Source organism: Malus sylvestris, chromosome 16, assembly GCF_916048215.2.
Source record: "Malus sylvestris chromosome 16, drMalSylv7.2, whole genome shotgun sequence".
In the NCBI taxonomy this organism is placed as follows: Eukaryota; Viridiplantae; Streptophyta; class Magnoliopsida; order Rosales; family Rosaceae; genus Malus; species Malus sylvestris.
The window spans coordinates 18,267,621-18,287,745 of NC_062275.1; the positions used below are offsets into that span (position 1 = coordinate 18,267,621).

General features: G+C 37.0%; 1 long non-coding RNA gene and 1 pseudogene across 1 annotated transcript; both read right to left on the minus strand.

Moving 5' to 3' along the window:
* Window positions 1-3,845: 3,845 nt before the first annotated feature.
* Window positions 3,846-6,142, minus strand: LOC126606813 (uncharacterized; annotated as a pseudogene).
* A 48-nt stretch (window positions 6,143-6,190) lies between these two features.
* On the minus strand, window positions 6,191-11,779 carry LOC126606814 (uncharacterized). The gene is made up of 4 exons (XR_007617383.1): window positions 11,576-11,779; window positions 10,853-10,903; window positions 10,221-10,271; window positions 6,191-6,230 (listed from the first exon to the last, which is right to left on the minus strand). It is a non-coding gene; the product is annotated as an uncharacterized LOC126606814 (long non-coding RNA).
* Between the last annotated feature and the right edge of the window lie 8,346 nt (window positions 11,780-20,125).

A 20,125-nucleotide genomic window follows, 5' to 3' on the forward strand; every position in this document is an offset into this window, starting at 1 on the left:
TTTGTATTCTTATCCCCCTCCTTCAACCATTGCACTCGAGATTTCGTCCGCCAATAAATTTCTTCATTTTTAATTGCCTATGTAAGTTTTGCTTCCATCTCTCGAACTCGATTCCGATAAAAAATCAGTTATTGATATTCGTTCCGAATGGCATCCTTCAATTGGCAAATTTCATTTTACTCGTTCCTTCCAGCCCTTTTCCGCCCCTAACAAACCATTTTTGACCTTTTTCAACTTATTGACCAAATCATGGGTGGGAGACACACCATGACCACCATTCCACCCAAGGCACACCACCTTTGCACACTTTTCATCTTGATTCCACCTCAGGTCATACATGAAGCGCTTCTTCCATCGAACTTGGCCCACCTGTATCGACAGTACCAACATGGCATGGTCAGACCCTTCCAAGACCACATGTTTGACTACAGTATTAGAGTAGCTTCTCACCCATTCATTCGTAGAAAGAGCCCTATCAATTCACTCTTGAATAATGAAGCCATGACATGAATATTTGCAAAGTACTTTGTTAATTATTATCCGATCATATGACATGTTATATTCTTAATCTTTGTGTGTAATTTATTATAGATTCGGATTTCTAATGATTGATCACCTTTAGGAATGTTGCATCTAGATATTTAGATAAATCTATGAGGATGATCAATCAATTAGGTTTATTGGAATTAAGAGTTTATTGGAATTAAGATTAAGAAGAGTAGACAAACTAGTGAGGATGACCAATATCAAGCTAGTCCTATCTGGTTAACATGATTATTCTACGCTTAATGGGTTTTTATGTGTTTAATTGTATGCCTAGCCAATAGGATAGAATTATCATATAGAGATACAAGAGTTGATGCTTGACCACAGATTAATTCATAGCTTAGAAAGAACAACCTTTAACATTGGTATGGTAATTGGATAGTAGTTGACTCTAGGAAAAGTAAATAAAATTGTTATTAATGAATTCATGACCTTAGGTTTTCTTGTGTCGTGTGTTTGTATTTAAATCAATTGTCTTCTCCTTGTTCTTCTCTTTTTTCTTGTTAATTTTAGTCTGTCTCCTCGATCTCGTCGTCTCCTTCCCGGTTTGCTAGAAGAATAGCAGTGAGAGAGAGATAGAGAGGGAGGGAAGGAGGGAGAGAGATAGAGAGAGAGAGAGAGAGAGAGAGAGAGAGAGAGTTGTAGTCTTGTAGATGAGAATTATGTAATTGCAGAATGGGTGACGACGATAGTTGTAGATAGGGGTGCAACTCGGGCGGGTTGGGCGGGTTAGAAGGTCAACCCAACCCTAACCCAACTTTTACAATTCGTGTTCGGGTTTAATTAGGTTCGGGTTTACTTAGGTTGGTTTCAGGATGCCCAACTTTTTAAAGTTTTAATCGGGTTCATGCAAAGTTTGAATTAAAATACAAGAAATACCAAAGCTAGTACCAAAAGAGAAGAAGAAAAAAAAAATAGAACACTTCATTGTCCAAATCTAGTACCCAACTCAAGTCTTGTCTTTCAAAGCTCCTGCAGAAAAACAAAGCTAGTACCCAACTCAAGTCTTGTCCTTCGAATCTCCTGCAGAAAAAATCAAAGTATGGCTACAAAAAAAACAATTGCTTTCTGCAACTCCATGCACTTTTCTATCATAATCTATTAAAAGTCACTAGTGAATCCTCCATAAAGGTGTAAAGGTCATTGAGAAGCATGTTGCATAGCTCAACCTAATTGGGTTTGGTTAATTGGGTTGGGTCGGGTTGTGTTGGGTTTGACAAATGATTAATCCAACCCAATCAATGAACGAGTTGAAATCAGGTTGTTTAGGTTTAAAGTTGAGTTGAACATGAGCGGGTTCGGGTTGGCCCAACCCAAGTTGCACCCCTAGTTGTAGAAGAAGTTTGTGCAATTACAGAGATGGATATGGCGACAATGGCTTTTAGCGATTGCAGCTTTAGGCTTTAGCTAGCTTTAAGCTAAGGTTATCGGTGCAATTTTGTTAACATAAGGAATGCAAGCCCAACCTTCTATTTAACAAATTTGAATGAAGGCCCAGCAATATGGGCTTAGAAAATGGCTTCGGTCGGGTGATATAGGGCTACGAGTGAATGATACTGCCTTCGGGTGATTTTGATACCACTACTAAGAGCACTATATGATATATGTTTTACAAAGGTTTTATGGCATGCTAGGGTTTTCAGAAAACCTATTACATATTATGCTAGATGAGTTTTCATAAACTTTGGGGGTTAGTACGTTGATGAATAATTGTTTTAGTATTACTTCTATATCAACTTGGTCCACTCATGCTTTATTTTGCGTCCCCTCAGGACTTAGAATCGAGGCGTATAATCCTGGCGTAGAGGCACTCTCGCAGCGTATCTTCGAGTCCTCTCGATGTAGGACCCATTTCTTTGTTCATACATTCTTTATAATATTCCTTTTTCAATGTTTTGGTTTAGTTGTATGCTCTGAACACATTCCACAATTGCATATTCATTATAATTAAAATTAAGAGTTTTATTTATGTTCATTCTTTCTTCATAGTTCTAATGCATGTAAGTATGGCTTCGTCACCTTTGGGTGTTGGCCAGCACGTGCCTACCCTAGTGTTTGGAGGATATCGGGGTCTGGCATGTCATAGGCCTCGCTTAGCCGCCTAGGCGCTAGGCTCCAGCTCACCGTCTGACTAGCGCTTAGCATCTTTTAAAACCTTGCTCACAAGTGAAGAGGAATATCACTAGACCGTAATACTAAGTGGCCACTCAAAAATAAACTTAAAGTACACTAATCAGTACCAAGAATTATTCAATAACAAATATCTCCTTCCGTTGAGTTCTCTAATTACTATTCTTTTTTTTTCAATTAAGATTTTGGGAAGACTACTCTACCAAAGGTCATTGTCAATGCATATAAGAGAAAGAAGGGTCCATGAAATATTCCAAGCCCTCAATGTCACACTCACTAGGGGCTGAAGTTGGCAAGGTCTCCTAACCACTCCAAGTTTGTTCTGGAGTGTGATGCTTCCCAAGTGGTCTCTTCCATCTCTAGTCCACAACAGGACTCCTCGCCTTCGGTTTGTTTGATTAAGGACGCTAAATCTTGGGCGGCTAAATCCAATCCCTGCAACAAGTTTTAATAAACCCATTTTCGTTTCAACTCACAAAGAAAAAGAAGAAAAATGTCACACTGATTTTATCTTAAATAGTGATATAACTGCTTCCAGGGTAAATGTTGTGTTCTTGTACCAAACTGGATCATTTTAATACAAGGTTTTATCACACCAAAAATATGAGGAGGGTGTCCATCCTTTGTTAAACCACAAAGCTTACATCGATATTATCGTAAATGTATCAATATAAGGTTCGTACGTTTTGTTATTGAGATATTATTATAAATGATATCCACACTTTATCGATCACTCTGAACTAAATAGAGAAAGAATATGTATCACTACAAAAAAACTTGCTAAATACGACGCTAAAAACTCGTCGTGTTAAGTCATGAAAGCGTCGTTTATGCGTTTTAACGACGCTCATGCGACACTTGTGATTGCGTCGCAACAAACCCATGTCGCAAAAGTTTTCACAACTTATTGCGACACATTTCAAGCGTCGCGAAGTTCTTTTACGACAGCTTTGCGACACAATAGTTAGCGTCGCAATGGCTTTGATGGTGGAATTAAACAAAATATTTGGGACATGTTTGACACGTCGTAAATGCTTTTATCCCTACAATTTTTTTGTTATAAATACAAAATGGTTGGAAATGATATTTGTTCAATGAAAGATTAGTTTGCAATTTATAATCTTATTCACAATCATCCCAAGTTCAAAAGTAAAATAATATATGAATCAAAAGAACTATGCTTTTAGAATTCCTAATAACATAGAAAGTACACCATCCGCATATCCCAATACATATAATCCTACTAGAGTCAAATATAAATAATCTCGTCTCAAAAGTTATGAACATAATTTTTTTTTTTCAAATATGCTCCAACATATTCAAGAGTTTAATTATGATCAAGACTCTTCATCACAATCTCCATGCAAACCTGAAAAATAAGAATTACACAGCCATCAATAACATGTGTCAATTAAAAGTTTAATCTTTAGTATAATGTTTTCTTTACAAACCTTTTATGAAGCAATTGTTTCTATGGTTCTGGGTCTAACTGAGGTTGTTGCTCATTACTCCCATATGTTTCTTGTAGATGGCTTGATGTATTTGGAGCCTATATTTAACACCAACACGACAAATAGAAATCAAAATTGCTCAAATTTTCACACTAATTTATTCTAATAAATTGAAAAGAGAACAAAATCACATTCGAATGTATATACCTGTCCACTTCCACTTGGTGATGTGTTAACATGGAAACCAATATGAGTCATCACGAGATGGAGTTTCGAACTGACTTCACTATACTTGGATCGGAGATCTTCAATTTCAGATTCATGCTTAGCCTTAAGATCATCTATCTTAGTCTTATATTGTCTTTCTACCTCTTCTCGTATGGTGTCCTCATTAACATTGGAAGATCTTGAACTTTGACAAAACACTTGAGATGGAGTTATACCTGTTCCATACATGCGAACACGTCCATATGCATCAGGTCCCATAACTCTAGTAAACACCTCCTCTCGATAATCCTCGTCTTGCTCATGCTCTTCCCTTTCTTCCAAGCATTGATTAAATTGATTCTACAGAACATGACCCAACCAATTCAAATGACCAAAAGATAAAAATAATGCACAACCCAACTAATCAAAACGATGTGAATATGCAAAGTTTTACTTTGAGTGAAAAATATATAACCTAACTGATACTTACAATAATGTGGCCACTTTCCTCATCGAAAAGGTCTCTGTCATCATTCTTTGTTTTCTTTGTTCTTGTTTTTATAAACATGCTCAACCGATCCGTTTTCTCTCCCTTCTCTCTCATCTTAAGAGCACACAATGTTTAATCAAGTTAGTAATGAAAATTGTTAAATGGAGAAAATAAAAACTTTCCAGCATTTCCATCATGCCGTATTCAAATTGGACCTGGTACAAATGATACCATTCCAGTTTTCCAGCATGGTTTATATATATACATCCCCTGCTTCTATTAGTATTAGTCCTATTGTTAATTATTATCACTTATTACTCACTGCAAAACTAGTGTTCTGACCTCATGTTTCAATTGAGCAAATGAAGTACGACCAGTCCGATGAGGAGCACCTCCATGTGCACGATTAGCCTTATTTGCCTCAGAATATTCCTACACATGTTTAAAGCAACCATAATTCATCACTATTATAAACTTAAAATGTAATTTTTCCTAATTTACCTTTATATTAGGGAGGCCCCAATACTTTACTAGTGTCTTCCATTGATCTGTAGTGACTTGAGGAGGAGTGAAGGATAATCGTTATTCATCGGTCAAGTATGCGTCATACCATCTTTGCTTAACCCGACACTTCCAATCCCTCCATCTATTGCCAATAACCTTTAAGCAATGAAATTTATATGCATCAGGGACATCTGTGTTATCCTGCAATTATTAGATGATAACTATTAATGAAATGAAGACTTGTGCATCTGAGTAAAATTAGTAAATTTTGTAAGTGTTATTTACCGTGACTTCTTTCCAAATATCATCTAATACATGATCAGGCATTTCAGTCCATGAAACATATGTTAGAGGAACCCTTTGACCATTTCTTGCTATAATTCCAAGTTGTCCACTAAACCTGGTTGCATTTTCTTTGATTGGCTTCCATTTAGAATCAAAATCAATATGAACTTTTGTTCCAGTTCCCCATTCTGAGATAGAAAGAGCAGCTCCTCGACCCTTCCTAATACCTTCAGATTGATTTTCACCTATAAATTATTCATTATAAGCAAAATATAATTTGAATGATTGAATAAAAAACTAGAAAAATTAATGGTCCTTTACCACAAACCTGTTTTGTTTAATGGAGTTGCCAAAGGCTCATCCCCACAACTAGAGGCAGATGGATTTTGTTGTAGTTGTGTCTCTAATTGAGACTGTGTGCGCCTTGTAATTGGTGGCTGTTGTTGAGTTTGATTCAATGTGATATGCTGAGATGGCCTAGATAACCGAGGCTGACTCGAACTTTGTCCACACTGCTGAGATGGTCGTGCTTGTGACCTATCCATTTTAGCTCTCATTGGAGATGGGGGAATCAATTCCTCCATTGCTTTGCCTCTTCCCCTCTTTGGTGCCATTTTCTGTTGCACTAAAAAAATTAGTACACACACGATGAATCATCATAAAAGATTGATGTAAATAATTCATAATATGTAACCGAGTACCTACCAAGTACCTTATCAAATGCTACTCCCTGTGCACGATTATTAATCTAACATATTTATATATAAGCTATTTTAAGAAGACATGCATTGATAAACATAGTCAATTAGAAGTAATAAAGTAACTAATATAATCAGAATTTCCAAAATAGTGTCACTTGATAACAAGAATTTCCAAGATAATCACTAACTAATACACTATATGGCCAATCATTCTTCCATCTCATTTTCAGGAGGATCATCAACTTCTTCAACATTTGTGTCTACGGTTGCTCCATCCACTCCTTCCCTGACCCAGCCAACATCTTCATCATTCATAAATACAGTTTCATCCAATTGTTGGGGTGCATAGAGCTCTACTTGAGGCACTATTGTTGGGGTGTGGGAAGAATCCTTTGAACGCATATCAAATATATCTCTTACAGTCACATTAACAACAACATGCCAATCTGAATCAATTGGATCCTGTATGTAACAAACTTGCTTTGCATCTCGTGCTAAAATGAAAGGCTCGTCCCCTACAACATTATCTTTGTATAACAGATGATTAAAATTCACTAATGTGAATCTAAACTCATCTTCTTTCATTCCACCAATTGCATCAACCCAATCGCACTTGAACAAAACAAATTTCAAGGCATTGGTATATCGGATTTCAACCACATCTTTCAACACTCCATAATAGGTGACATCACCTGAGCAAGGCCTTTTGTCCTTAACAGTAGCATAGCTCATAGTGTCTGCTTTCGATACAACACCAGAATTTTGAGTGGTTCTACTTTTTTCGCTTTCTTTCGTACGAAATTTGGAGCCATTAATGACATAACCTTTATATCTTCGTGCAAATTGGTCAGGACCATTAGCCAAAGTGATGATGTCTTCAGAAAATACTTCATTATTAGTTAGCCGCTGTGTATCAACCTATATAATATCATTATTATAAAGAAGTCAGAGAGAAGAAAATTTTAATTTGATTGGCCTACATTAAATTTATAGATCTAATGATTGTAAGTACTTACATAATTTTTAAACCATATGTGAAATGTCTCAGTGTGAACTCTTCTGATATAATGACTTGTTTTACGAGGCATTTCCAATGCAAGTATTTCAAGGTGTTGGCTGTGTATATGAGATTTGTTCAGAAAGAAGTGAATTAAGAAGCATTCAAAGTAATAAATATAATTGTGCTTTCACTTACTTTCGAAATGGTGTGATAGCATCTGTGTTGACTAGCACGTGCCTATGTACTTGTGTCCATGTAACTTCATCTAGACGTATTTTAACTCCTTTGGTGAGCGGACGACCATAGTCACTACCACCATCATCATTACGAGCTGGACGAGTAAGCTTTGTTTCTACTTCATTCAAATATCGGGCACAAAAAGTCATGCATTCTTCCATTAAGCGACCCTTGGCAATGGAGGCCTCAGGATGTGCACGATTACGCACATAACACTTCAGTGTTAATAAGTACCTATGTGTATTATAATTAAAATATAATCTAATGAAAGTAGTTAATGTAATAAAAATTACAACTACAATTTTACTAACCTCTCAATAGGATACATCCATCTAAATTGGACAGCCCCAGCAACCAATGCTTCCTCAGCTAGATGGATAGGCAAATGTTCCATTACGTCAAAGAAAGACATTGGAAAAATCTTCTCAAAATGGCAAAGTGTATGCACAATTCGCTCTTGAATATGTTCCAGATCAGACTGCACGTTCACTTTCGAGCAAAGTTGTCTGAAGAAATTAGTGAACTCAATCAATGCTTCAACAACATTCTTAGGCAATGCTCTGCGTGCTGCTATAGGAAGTAATTGTTGCATTAATATATGATGATCATGACTCTTAAGACCCCAAATACTCCGCTCCTTCATGTGTACATGTCGAGAAATATTAGAAGCATAACCATCTGGAACCTTTACTTGCATCAAAACTTTTAAGAACACATCTTTATTGTCTTTAGTCATAGTAAAACAACTAGGAGCTAAGTATGCCTTATTAGAACCTCGTTGCTGAGGGTGCAATGGTTTCCTAATGCCCATTTCTTCTAAGTCACGTCGAGCTTTCAAATTGTCCTTAGTTTTTTTAGCAACACCCAATATTGTCCAAAGGATATTTTCACAACAATTCTTTTCAATGTGCATGACATCGAGATTGTGACGAATCAAATTATGCTCCCAATACGGTAACTCAAAAAATATGCTTTTTTTCTTCCAAAATGATCGATGATTATTACTCCCAACTTCATCTCTTTTCCTCTTTCTAAGATCATCTTTCTTATACTCTGTAAGTACTCCTAGCAACTGTCTTTTCACATCAATACCTGAAATGTTTTGTGGAGCACGTCCCCATTCTCGTGTGCCATCAAAAGACACTTTATCTCTTCGAAACTTATGACTTGTAGGTAAAAATCGACGGTGACCTGTGTAACAATACTTTCTTCCGTAAGTTAACCAACGAGACCGAGTGTTTGTATTGCAACAAGGACATGCTTTTTCACCTCTAGTGCTCCACCCTGATAAGTTCCCATATGCCGGAAAGTCATTGATAGTCCAAAGTAATGTAGCATGTAGTTTAAACATTTGATTCATCGAGGCATCATAAGTAAGTACACCTTCTTGCCATAATTCCTTTAACTCGTCAATCAGTGGTTGTAAATATACATCAATCTTATTACCAGGTCCATGCGGGCCATCTATCAGAATAGACAAGATATAGAATGGTTGCTTCATGCACATCCATGGTGGCAAATTATATGGCATTAGAATAACAGGCCATGTACTGTGAGGTTTGAACATTGTTCTAAATGGGCTGAAACCATCTGATGCTAGACCAAGTCTGACATTACGAATTCCACTAGCAAAATCTGGATACTTAGCATCAAAAGCTTTCCATGCAGGTGTATCAGCAGGGTGCCTTAGCACACCATCATTAATACGTTCCTCAGCATGCCATTTCATAAGCGAAGCAGTTTTGGATGACATAAAAAGTCTTTGCAATCTTGGCTTCAATGGAAAATATCTTACTTGTTGAGCAGGTATTTTTCTATCCCCACTCACACCATTGTTAATTTGGCCTTCAAATTTCTTGTATCTGGATGTGTGGCAGATGCCACATGATTCAAGCTCCTTATCCTCATTTTTAAACAACATACAATGATTAGGACATGCATCCCATGTCTCGTATGTGAAGCCCATGTCCTCCGTAATCTTTCGAGCATCATTATAAGAGTCTGGTACGTCTATATTAGGAAAAACTTCTTTCAGAAAATTTAACAAGATTGTCATTGAACTGTCTGTCCATCCACCAAGTACCTTTATGTGTAATAGCCGAACAATGAATGACAATTTAGTAAACTTTTCACACCCCGAATACAAAGGACATTCTGCATCTTGTAGCAATTTGAAGTACTTTCTAGTTTCATCATTTGGCCCCTCACTGTGTTCATTTTCTGTTGACTGATCATTCTCCATATTAGGATCCACATTTGAATGGCCAAATGCCTCTTGTACCATTCCAAACATATCATCAACAAAAGCTGATGGAGTGTTATTCCCAATACCTTGTTCTGAATATAATGGTTGGTTTGTTTCTCCATGATGAATCCAATTTCTATAATTTGGCATAAACCCATCAACTATTATATGAGCTTTTGCTACTTCCCTTGTAACAAAGTACCGATTGTAACATTTTTTGCAAGGACAATAAATCCTTGTATGACCCTTGTTGTTATCAAATGCAAACTCCAAAAAATGTTCAAGCCCATAGTTAAATTGGTCAGATGACCTGTCATTTAAATCTATCCAACTCTTGTCCATACCTAATGTCATCCGAAAATAATACAAAGAAAGTAAGTAAAATTAATCAAAATTTTATTTAAAAGGAGGATATAAAACATACCGAACTAAGCACCCTTGATCTGATCTCTATAGTTAATCCAAAATATTTGAACTACAAAAGAAATGTCAAACACTAAGCAATATGAGATAAGTTGTCAATCCAAACTATTCCAAAAACAATATTCTACTTTAACACAAAAGAATATGCATTAACGCATGATAATGTGTGAGCTCGGAATAGGCGATACACATACAGAGTTATCTCAACATTCATAATGATAATACTAGTTATTAAAAAAATAAATAATAAAGGGAAGCAATTGAGTTTTAAAAGGTGGGCTTATATAATATGAGTTGAATGGGTAATTAGACAAACTCTAGGTCTGCCATCAACTATCACTTAAAAATTAGATAAACTCACTACTAATCCCCATCATTCACCTACCTAACACATGAACTAGCTAGGAATGGGTAATTAACAATCCAAACGGTCATATTCTTGGGTAGCAAATACGAAATACATATCCAATTCTTCATTCAATGTATCCTCTGAACTTTGGGCAACTTGACTTTTGCATATGATACTCAAAGAAAATATATCCGGAATTTCAAGGAGTGTCACAAATAAGAGATTACTCCAAGGTAAACTTTTAGTCAGCACACAAAAAAACAATCCTACATCATCCACTTTACCTTGTGCGAGGGCCTTCTCCAAGATCTTCCCAATCTATGGAAAAGCAACGCCTGTAAAAGGTACACTCTAATCATTCACCATATTTTTAAGGAAGAAAAAGAAGCCAAATATTGTTGCAAATGCCAACAAAATTACAAAAAAAAAAAAAAAAACAAAAATTGGGCAAGATGTCCACGAATTAAAAATAAAGGCACGTACAAAATCAAGAAGCACAATCCCCCTAAAGATAAAGTATCTGCAAAGACACCAAATATTTATCAAGAAGCACAATCCCCCTAAAAATCAATTACTATTTGTGCTGTAAACATATTAAGAAAACAGGGTTTGTTTTTAACTAAAATTTTCTGTTTGTGCTGTAAACATATTAAGAAAACCTGCAGCCCAGAACGCAGGCGTTGTCCAGTCCAAACTAATAATTGGAACCGGAAACAGTTGAGGGAGAAAACTAAGGCTGAGGGAGAGAACTAAGCAAGACTTATGGAATCACTTAGCAATCAAAGACGTGGGTTGGGATTTAACAAGGTACTGAGGAAGATGATCAAACCGATTCTGAGCAGAATGGGTGGAAAAAAGAAAGACATCCCAATCCCGGATGCCAAAGACCCTAGGTTTTGGAAGACATTTAGCAGATATGTGCGCCTTTGACAGAAACCTTATAAATCACTTAGCAAGACTTATGGAATCAAAAAAGAAAGAAGATGGAGATGGTTGTAGTGGCTTACCTGAACTCTGATTGTGCTCCGTAACTCTGATACAACTCCAGAATTTTCGATTGAATCTTTGAGAGAAAAGGAAAAGGAAACGGAAACGGTTGAGGGAGAGCACTAAGGCTGCGTTGGGAAAAAGAAAAAAGGAGCGCGCGCGCTCATACCCTAAGCGCCCAATTTGTTCCCGCTCAAACTCTATCCGTCGTTAGGGGCGTCGCAAACAATATGTTTAAGACAACATATATTTCTATTTGCGACATTATTAGCGACGTTACTTATAGTGGTGTCGCAAATATTTTCGCGCTAACAAATACCGCGCTAATTTCCTTTTATTTGCGACGATAGTGTAATTTGACGCAAAAAACGTGTCGCAAAAAGGCCTTTTTCTTGTAGTGTATCCTCATTATATCTTTCTTTGTACACACAAAGATGTTATGAACTCACCATAGTGCAAACATCTAGTGAATGTAGAGTCTTTATTTGTTAATGTTTGCTGGAATAGCAGAAAATACAGAATTATATAGGAGCATCTTCAATAAGTCCCCATTTTAGAGACTCCACCACCACTTTTGAGGGCTCAGTTAAGAACTTTAGAAGAATCTTAATGTCTCTAAAGAAATATTACCTCCAACAAAAAAGTTCATACAATATAAACCCTAAATTTGATGTTTATATAATCTGCCATGCCTCATTCCTTATTAATATGTAATCACTAATCAATACCTTTGCTACAATTAGACAAACAAGAAACGACAAAGAAAGTGTTTTGGTCGGTTAGATTGCATTTGATAACAGAGACATAGTTAAAAAGATTCTCATCGTAGAACTCTTCTGTCATCTTACATTTTAATGTAAATTTTGGTACTTTTAATATAAATTTTTTATATCAATATTATAAAATATTATAAAAAATGAAATGAAAAAGAATTCATAGAAAAAGTACCATTCTTGAGAGAATGTCCTTCACATTTCTCCTGAAAACAAAGGTCCAAAAGGTGAGAATATTCTAATCCAATGGACTGCAGTGATCCATAAGAAAAACGAAGGACCAAAAATAATAAACAAATCTTTAGCCTTCCCCCATTTATTATATTGTTTGCCTGTTCTTTTTTTTTTTTCACAATGATCCGAAACAAGATAACTGATTCGACAAAATTACCTAGTCACCGTGTCTAAATTGTCCATCATCTAGAACCAAACACAGATTTGAAATGCTCTTCAAAATGCCTTTGATGTCATTGATGATAACTGCCTCATCTTTTGTGAAAATTTTCTTTCACAAAAAATAACACACGCTTTTATATTTAAACATGTCTCTTGTTCCAATTTCAAATTTGATGGTTAAAAATAAAAATGAATATATATAGAAGGAGAAAAAAGGGATGTAGTGATTTCCGTTTCCTTTTATTTTTATTTTTTTAGGTTGCGGTATTGCACTTTTTTGTCCTTGTAAATTGGTGCAATGAAGAATATTTCAACGCAAAAGGAAATATGCATTATGTTGTTCATGTTGTATGGATGAAAAAAATTAATATGGGAAACCAAATTCATGGGGACATAGAACAAACTAAACTTGTTAAAAGAAAGACAATTAAGATTGTTATTCATCAAGGCCCGTTTTAAGGGTGTATAAGTGGTGCCAAAAGAGGACCCTCAATTTACGATTTTATTTTATTCATATATGTGTGTGTGTGTATAACTGTCAATTTTGTTTCTGAATTATCATCTTAGTGAAAATTAGGTCCCTAAACTATCTTTTTTTTTTTTTTTTTCAGAAAAATCAATCCTTGAATTATAAAAATATGCCAATTACATCTCTAACATTATATTCGAAGCTACTATATTGAATTTTTCGATAATTTAAGTCATGTTACTTGCATGTGATACATTTTGGAGGATAGATAGATACTTTTTCATAAAGAAATAGTGTATGAAGTTAACTTTGGAGGGTAAATTGGTAGGTTTTCATAAGAAATAGTGTAAGTTAACTTCAAAGAGTAAATTGGTCCTTAGATTCGTAACCTATATGAAATGTTAAAGGCTTATAGGCGAGAAAATGACGGTATTACACTCTAAAGTGTGTCAAGTGACTTAAGTTGACAAAAAATTGGATAAAATAGCTTTGAATATAATAATAGGGATGAAATTAGCAATTTCTAATGAATTTAGGGACTTATTTTATATAAAAAAATAATAATTCAATGACCTAATTTTCACTGAGATGATAGTTGAGGAACTAAATCGGCACTTCACCCTATATGTAAATGTGCAACAATTTACCAAATTAAAGCTCCCAGTGCAAGTGGTCTTGTGCTTCTTTTTATGTTTTATTTTAATTTTTTTAGTAATTAAAAATGGGTTAATCTTAGTTTACTACCCTAAAGTTTTATTAGTTTTGAACATTTTATATATCAATTTTTTTTCATCTCAATTTGGTACCTTAAGTCATAATTCTGGTACACTTTTGTACATCTGATAAATTTTTGTCAGAACATCCGTTAACTGATGATGTCGCACTCACATGGATCATAATTGGACGCCACGTGTCAATCTAGCCCATGTGAACATTAAAAAAAAAATAAATTTAAAAACTTAAACCGAAATCTAAACCCTCATCTCCCCTTCTCTCTCCTCGACTCTCGTACTCGGATCTTCTCTGGAACATCCACTGCAGAGCCTTTAGATCTTCTCCCCCGTTCTCTCTCAATTTCAGTCAATTCCCCTTGGTCTTCCTGCTCTCTTTCCTCCGTGTCAAAATTTAATCAGAAATTACTATTCTGTTTGGTTCCTTCTTCCTCTTCCTCCCTTCTCGCCATTCTTCCATTAACGCAGGTCAAGGTCGACCCAGATTGCTAGGGTACTAACATTGGTATCACCCACTGATCCTGGACTTCCTTCCTCGTTTATGCCCCGTCACCATGCCACTCTCATGGATGATCATGTTTCCGCTCTGGAAACTACCATTGCTAACCTTCTGGCCATGATTACGACAGCAGTCAACTCGTCTGTTCACTCTGCGGTCGCTAAAGCTTTCACAGCTCAGCTTCCATCAGCTCTCGAAACTCGCCTTCCGGTGTATTTCAAGCAATTTAACTGTGAGCTCGCTATTTGCAATGACCAAACCCGCTCTTTGGTTCTAGGTTGTCCAAATCATCCACTTGATTCTAATTTGGACCAAATTCCACCCCCGCGTCCTCTTCTTGACCCTGGCGGTGGTCAACCCTATCGGCCGCCATATACGCCTTAGGTTGATTTTCCTCACTTCTCTGAAGGTGACGACCCCCTCGCCTGGATCTATAAGGCCGATCAGTTTTTTACGTTTTACAACACTCATGACGCACAGAAGGTACTCACTGCCTCCTTCCACCTTGATGGTGAATCTTTGCAATGGTTTAAACAGATGGATTATACTCGATCACTCTCTCGCTGGGAAGATTTCACCAAAGTCTTTTACCGTGAATTTCAGCCATCGAAATTTGACGATAGTGCAAAATCTCTGTTCAAACTGGGCCCAATAGGTACCCTTCATGAGTATATCTCTGAATTTTGGCGTTTGGCTAATCGTACATCTGATTTAGGTCCTATTTTACTTAAGAGTTTCTTCTTGAGGGGTCTCAAACGTGAATTGAAATATGATGTGAAACTCCATAAACCTACCAATGTACATGAGGCGATAGCCATTACGGTTTAGGTCGATACTAAACTTGCTAAGTTAAAATTGCATGTTCCTAGAGCCATTACTGCTGCTAAACATGTTCCCCTAGCTCTTACTTTCCACCATGTACCTCGCCCTGGTAATTTGCAGGTTAAGAAACTAACCCCAACTAAAATTCAACAGAAGAGAGAAAAAGGGGAGTGTTGGTTTTGCAATGACAAATGGGTTCAAGGACACAAATGTGGGCTTAAGCAATCACTCATGTTGGATTTGGGGGACACAGTGTAATTTTGATGATGAGAGGGAAACCACCAACCCTGAATTGCTTACTATGGTGATGAGTGAGTACGCTTTTTATGGTACTAGTGATAAGCCCACCCCTAGTACTATGAAAGTTGAGTGAACCATTAATGGCCACTCTATCAAAATCTTACTAGACTCGGGAAGCACCCATAACTTCATTGATTCCATATTGCTTAAACATTGGGGACATCCAGTGCACTCCACTAAATCCTTTAAGGTTATGATTGCTGATGGTGGTAAAGTCAAGAGTTCAGGTTGCTGCAAGGCCTTTACTCTCTCACTTGGGAGTTATAATTGTTTGGTAGATTTGTATTCTATCCCTCTTGGTGGCTGTGATGTGGTTGGTTTTAGGGGTTCAATGGCTCTCTACAGTAGTCTGGTTTTATGGGATTTCAATTTACTCACTATGGAGTTCACTCGCAGTAATCATACCTACAAACTGTTCCATATGCCTTCCATTGCCCCATTAATTCGAGAGGTCTCTCTTTAACAATTGGCAAAGGAACTTCTTAACTCCAATTTGGGAATGTTCTTGTATTCCAATTTGGGAATGTTCTTCTTAACTCCAATTTGTGTTCCCCATTCCAATAACAAGAACTCCAACATCTCATTGACTCATTTGCAAGCATCTTTGAAATCCTTTCAAAACTGGCCCATTCCCAAGTTTATGATCATGGCATTCCTTTGGTACCTAGAGCACAACCTTGAAACATTTGACCTTATCATTATGATCCCCTCCAGAAAATAGAAATTGAAAAGGCTGTGGAGGAATTACTTGCTACAGGGTTCATTCAGCCTAGTCACAGTCCCTTCTTTTTCCCTGTCCTCTTAGTGGAAAAGAGGGAGGGCACTTGGAGGATATGCATTAACTACAGGGAACTTAACACTCTTACTATTAAAGATAAGTACCATATTCCATTAATCGATGATCTCTTGGATGAGCCTTTTGGTGCTGTTTATTTTCTAAGTTGGACCTCAGATCTGGATATCACCAGATCCTAGTGCACCCTAGAGATATTGAAAAGACTGCTTTTAAAACTCATGAAGGACATTATGAGTTCTTAGTAATGACATTTGGGCTTACTAATGCTCCAACTACCTTTCAAAATTTAATGAATGATCTGTTCAAACCATACCTCAGGAAATCTATGTTGGTTTTCTTTAATAACCTTTTGATTTATCGCAAGAGTTGGACTAAACACTCGGCACATTTGAGGACTGTTTTTTAGATCTTACAATAGCACCAGTTGTATCTTAAGATGTCTAAATGTTCCCTAGGTCAGCAAAGGGTAGAATATTTGGGGCACATTGTATCCAAGAATGGGGTTGAGGCTGACTCAACCAACTTGCACGCAATCCGAGACTGGCCTACCTCAACAACTGTCAAACAATTGCGAGGTTTCCTTGGTTTAACCAGTTATTACAGGAAGTTCATTCCTAGTTATAGGGGAATCTGTCAACCCTTGTATGAATTGACGAAAAAGGATGCCTTCCAGTGGTCTAAGGTTGCTGCAAGTGCATTTGCTAAGTTGAAGGAAGTGATGTTTTCCCTACAAATCCTTGCCCTTTCTGACTTCTCTAAGCTTTTTGAAATTGAATGTGATGCCTCTGGGTTGGGAATTGGTGCAGTTCTACAACAAGGTCGAAGACCAATTGCATTTGCTAGCCATACCCTTGGACCAAGGAATCAATCTTTATCCACTTATGAAAGGAAACTCATTGCTATAGTCTATGCGGTGAGGAAATGGTAAAACTACCTTTAAGGGAGGCATTTTATTATCAAGATCTACCATAATAGCTTAAAGTACTTTTTGAATCAAAGGGTTAATACACCCTTCTAACATAAATAGGTCTCTAAACTATTGGGGTTTGATTACGAGATCCAGTACAAAGTAAGACAAGACAATGTGGTTGCAGATGGATTGTTAAGGGTTCAAGGTGTTGCCCCACTCCAAGACCTTAATGCCACGAAGTCTAATAAATGTGCCTACATTTCTTACCCATATAGTGATTGGTTGGATGACCTAAAGAAGTTTAATGAAGGTGATGAGTGGATTTTGCAAAAGATACAGGAAGTGAGGGAAAATGCTCATACTAATGTTGGTAGTTCTACCCTTGGTAAATTTTCCATTGAGAATGGCTTTTTGTGTTATAAGAAACGGATTGTGCTAAGTCCTGATTCAGAATGGATATGCAAACTCATTAAGAAGTATTATTCTACCCCAGCTGCTGGACACCAAGGAGTGGTTAAAATATATCACAGATTGAACAAACAATTCTATTGGCAAGGAATGAAGAAGCACATTAGGCTATTCATTGCTACCTGTCACACTTGTCAACAAAACAAGTATGAGACAATATCCCCTCCAAGTTTACTGCAACCCTTGCCTATACCAACCAGGGTTTGAACTGATATAAGCATGGATTTCATAGTTGGCCTTCCACTATGCAAAGGAAAATCTGTGATTATGGTAGTGGTAGATAGGTTGTTGAAGTATTCCCATTTCATAGCCTTATCTCACCCTTACACTGCCTCCACTGTTGCCCAAGTGTTCTTTGATCATGTCTTTAAATTGCATGGAATGCCTCACTCCATAGTTAGTGATCAGGACCCCATCTTTATTAGTGCATTCTAGAAGGAATTTTTTAAGCTCCAGCAGTCTAAACTTTGTATGAGTTCGGGCTATCATCCTCAGAGTGGTGGACAAACGGAGGTGGTGAATCGATGCCTCGAAACTTATCTCAGATGCTTTGTGGGGGAAGAACCTCAAAAATGGGTCCAATGGCTTGCTTGGGGCGAATGGTGTTTTAATACATCTTGACGAATGATGTTTTAATACATCTTACCACACATCTTTGAGGTTTACTCGCTTTGAACTTGTGTATGGATACACTCCACCATATATCACTGCCTATGAACCAGGTACAACTAATGTGGATGCAGTGGAACAAGGCCTTTTGGAGAGGGATAAGGTGCTATTTGTGCTTCATTCAAACTTGGTAAAGGCCCAAGACAGAATGAAAATGCAAGCAGACAAGAAGAGGAGTGAAAGGCAGTTTTCTGTTGGAGACTCAGTGTATTTGAAATTGATACCATATCAACTACAATCATTGGCACCACACAGTTATCACAAGCTACTACTGAGGTATTATGGACCCTATGAGGTGATAGAGAAGGTTGGTACAGTTGCATACAATTTGAGGCTCCTTGCGGAAAGCAAAATACATCCAGTATTCCATGTGAGTAATCTCAAGAGAGAATTGGGTTCCAATACTGTTTTGCAGCCTATACTCCCTCAAGTTTTGGATAATGGACTATCTTTGCTCTCTCCAAAGAAGATTATAGCTCAAATGATCTATAAGAAGGGCAATTTAGCAGATGTTCAATTGCTGGTTTACTGGATTGATCAAGAAGAAACCGATGCTACTTAGGAAGATTTTGATGAATTCTAAGCCAAGTTTCCAGAATTTTCTCTGTAAACCTTGTGGACAAGGTTCTTGAAGGAGGAGCTATTGTTATGTTCCTTGTAATTCTGATTGCTCTGATCACAAATGTCAGGATGAAATTGTAAGGGAATGGTTAATTGTAAGAGATTTTTGGGGTTTTATTTTAATAGTAGTAAGTATAAGGAGTCATTTGAATAGACTTTGTCTTTTAGTGCTGAGCTAGCAGAGAGGTTGTTAAATTCCTCATGTTTGTGGTGGCAAAGGGATTATTGAAATTTAATCAGAAATTACTATTATGTTTGGTTCCTTCTTCCTCTTCCTCCCTTCTCTCCATTCTTCCATTAACGCAGTTCAAGGTCAACCTAAATTGTTAGGGTATTAACAGTGGCTTCGCCGCCACTAGTCATTAAAGCTAGTGTGGCAGTCCGTGTTTAACAACAACTTCAGGGGGTTTGGGGCTTATGGACCATTTGGGCAGCTGGAACACGGTTTTGATGCTCGAGACAAATGAGCAACTCGCCATCGTTAACCGTGAAGCAGGCGGTACTTTCGACGCCTCGCCTTCAACTCTGGCTTCTCCGGGAAAAGCTGCAGTTGCAGCAGCGTGGGGAGGGGGAGAAGTTTTGAGGCTCTTCAGCCACAATCTAGAGAGAGAAGGGGAATTTACAGAAAGAAATTGAGGAAGAATAAGGGTTATGCGAAGATTATGAATAATGGAGGTATAGGTGCGCCGGTGGGGTACTGGGTGAAGTTAGCTCTTGTGGGCGTTAAAGAGGTAAATGCGAAAAGGAGATAGGAGGTTTAGGTTTAGGTTTAGTTCTTTATCTTTTTAAATTTTAATTTTAATCTTTTTTTTTTAATTTTTAATTTTAACGAATGTATGAAAGTGTCATAGAATTATGATTTTAGGTACCAGACTGAGACGAAAAAAAACTTGATGAATGGAATGTTGAAAATCAAGAAACTTCATGATAGTAAACTAAAATTAACTCTTAAAAATAAGTTTCGAACCCAAAAACGTAGGGGATGCAAGTAGGTATCTAGCCACCACACCATGCGTTATTTATAATTCTTTTGAGTTGTATTAGTTTATCAAAAAAATAAAAAATGTAAAAGAATATATATCAACCCATATATATTTTAGACCTAAGGGATATTCC